Below are 3,698 nucleotides of genomic sequence, written 5' to 3'. Positions count from 1 at the left end.
CGATTCCAATTTCGCAATTTTAACACTTTTAACCCAAAAATCAATTTCCTTTTATTTTTAAATTCCATTTTCTTCCAAAAACTTTAGCTTTTAATTTTTAAATTTCTAAATTGATTTTTGCTTAAAAATTTGACTTTGACTTTCCAGTTTGCCTTTGACTTTAAACTTTGACTTTCTCGTTTAACCTTCTAATTTTCAAATTTAGTTTTTCGGTTTGACTTTTAAGTTTGACTTTTTAAGTTTGACTTTTTAAATTTGACTTTTAATGTTGACTTTTGAGTTTTTAGTCGAAGGGCATTTTTGATATAAAAAAAATTGAGTTGCTCAAATATCAAAGTCAATGAAATTTTCTTGGAGAATGTGTGCATTACGAATTATTATGTAGAGAGAACGAGGAACTAAAATACGAAGGATACCAACTTAGGAAAGGCCAGAAACCATTGAAAGAACAATTACAGGCAAAGACTAGCGATTTTAGGAAGTTGCAGGTAGCTTACAGCAACAAGTGCGAAAATTATAATTACATAAAGAAACAACTTGCTGTTGTTACTGAGGAACTTAACACATTGAAGATACGTTTTGAAAATGCTGATTATAACTTTAAAAAATTGGAGGTGTCAAGTGAAAAAGTGGCAACAATAATTGAAAAACAAATGAAATGGAAGGACCAAAAACAAGTAGGTATAGGATATGAGCGTGTCCCTCCTCCATTTAATCACATATATACCGTTACTCCTTTAACTCATGAAGAGATTGATAGAGAACCATTTATGGTGTATGGAAAACCTGTTGTACTAGTGACTGAAAGTAGTGTTAACGAAATAGATACTAACGTTTCTACTTCCCATGCAGATTCATCTCTAAGTCAAGGAAAGCAGGAGTCTGGAGAGAAGAGTGCTAATAATAATTTTGTTTTGAAAAATGATGTTTCTGTTTCAGACAATATTGTATCTAATACTGATGATTTGATTGGTGATGTTTCTGTATCTAATTATGATGCTTCAAATGTTGCTTGGGGTGATGTGTCTAATAATTCTGATGTTTCTGTTACTAGCACACCCACTGCACCTACACCTGTCACACAACCTAAATCATGCACTTGTACATGTTGAAAGAGCAAGGGAGTCAATAAAACCACTAAACCAGAAAAGAGCAGTACCAGTTTTTATTCTAAGAGACAAACATAATTTAACTGTGGAACTGCTGGTCATATTGTTCGCAATTGTCCAAATCGGGCATTTGTTCCTTTTCATGCACAGAGAAGAGAGACTGAGTCGCGAGGAAGATCACTCATGAGAAATTTCTCGAGAGCTCGTTCTCGTGATGGTGATTGGAATGTTCATAAGGACAGAAAAAGGGTGCCCAAACGATCAAACCCAACGAAAATTGTTTCAAAATCACCTGTAAAAGTTTCTAAACCTAACTACCAATGGGTGCCCAAGAATCTAAATGTCCAATCATCCCAATCTTCTGGTTGTGCATCTGGTGATAAATCAAATTCAAAAATTGAAAAAGGAAAATCCGCTGCTAACAAAGAAAAACCCAGTGTTGTTATGACATGGGTCCCTAAATCTAATTGATCTCGCGCATTGTGCAGGAACAGCTGCGGAGGAATGTCGTCAGACCATGGTACGTCGACAACGGTTGTTCCGGGCACATAACAGGAGACATCTCCCAACTGCACGTCATTCAGACTCTTAATGGGGGCTATGTTTCCTTCGCGGGAGGAGATGGAGCGAAGATCACACAGAAAGGAACAGTTACAAATGGAGTGCTGAGTTTTGAGAACATCATCTACGCTCCTGAGTTAAAGTGTAGCTTGTTGAGTGTCTCACAGATTAGATTATTGACTACGGTTTGAATTCTCTTGAGACCCCTATTTTCTATAAATCCTACGCTTTGAGGATTAATTTTTGTTTTAGGTTAGTTCAAATTTGCGCATTCAATTTTCATTCTCACCAATGCACAAATTTAGGGGGAGATATAAACAAAAACCAAACAAAAATTAGAAAATTAAAAAAAATCCAAAAAACAGTTGCATTTCTATAAATGTTGTGATGGGAAGTGATATAAATATGTTATAACAGGGAATTTGAATCTTTATAAGGTACCAAAGTTGAATTGTCTAGGCTATGTGTTCAATGTGCTGGTAGGCACGAAAGATTCATATGGACTTGACTAGGTACAGATGAACTTAAGGAATCTTGAGACTTGACAAATCTTGACCTAGATAGATCAATTTAGCCTGACAAAACGACGCTTAGATAGGTTGAGCAGGGATATATACATGGGAATCTGCGGATTACACTAATTAATCTGTATCTACAACCGTGGTTTAACTTTTCCTCGATGTGCGGGCTCTGTCCTTAATTCCAGTACTGACGGGCGACTGGGGAATTCCGATAAATTAGGTCTGTAGAAGGTTATTTTCTTGCTCTCTTTCTGTCAGTCATATGTTGCCTCCTCTGTGTGATCGAAAGATCTGACTTGGACTGCAACATATGCAATTCTATCTCTCTGCATCTCTTCTCTATGCAATTCTTTCTGTCTGTTAGCCATATGTTGTCTCCTCTGCGTGATTGAAATATATCCGACCTGGTACACAACATATGCACCATTCTACTTCTCAATCCCTCTAAATCTGGTTAGTCATATGTTTCACCCTCTACGTGATTGAAAGATCTGACCTGGGTGTATAGCATATGCATTCTAAATCTGTCTTGTGCCATAATAATTGTCTGCTCACCTAAAGTAAGGAGTATCTCGGAAGTTCTTGATTATTGGGGCATATCAGGAAGCGGGAAACATGTTCTAGTACATCTAAAATTGGACAATTAATAGATTGTCTGTAGATTTCGCTGCTCAATTTCGGTGGACAACAATATCTTTGGTCGTATTCAGATGAATGGTCCTTAGGAATTTTATCTAGGAACATAAGGTCACAACGTCTTGTCACTTGTAGTATGTTCTAATTTTGTCACAATCTTTCGTGTTTAAGTGGATCACAATACCGGCGATTAGCCAGATCTATTCATGAAGGGGGAGGTACCGATAAACGGATTGAGGCTGTCTAAAACTTTGATCCCAAAAATCACAAAAAGGTTATCTGCAATGGTGAAAAAGGAAATTAGTGTTATACAATTTTATTTTTTATTTTTTATTTTTATTTTTTTATTTTTCAAAAAAAAATCAAAAATTAAAAAAATAGTTTAGTTTAAATTTTTTAGATTTTATTTCAATTTTAAAATTTTAAGACTTAAAAATGTCTTATTTTTGAAAATTTTGGATGTATTGGGTTTGCAACTCATGGGTTTTGAGCAGGATAATGATACAAGGTTAAGCAGTGAATACCTCGATGCTTTCTTTGACACTGTCCATGATGTTGTGCAACCTGCAACGGAGACAGAAGGAGTTAGTGGTGTTCTCAAAGTGACGTCTCCAACTTCTGATCAGATGGCCGACACCTTTCAACCGATATGGATACGACTTCAAGGATTCCTCCCCTTCCAGTTGTCACTCCAACTCCAGTGTCGTCTGAAAGTGATATTGAATTGACACATGCCTCCCAGCCTCTGTTGAAAAGAAGGCGAACTGACCCAAGGACGGGAGTGCTTATTAGAGATCAAGCCCAGCCAACGCAGCCAACAACTACAATCGCCGCTACACCATCACAGTCAGCCTAAGTTTATATTTAGGAA

The sequence above is a fragment of the Lactuca virosa genome, chromosome 4 (genome assembly GCF_052849685.1).
Source record: "Lactuca virosa cultivar CGN04683 chromosome 4, Lactuca_virosa_CGN04683_v6, whole genome shotgun sequence".
NCBI classification, from domain to species: Eukaryota; Viridiplantae; Streptophyta; class Magnoliopsida; order Asterales; family Asteraceae; genus Lactuca; species Lactuca virosa.
Note: the sequence above shows the minus strand (reverse complement) of the source record.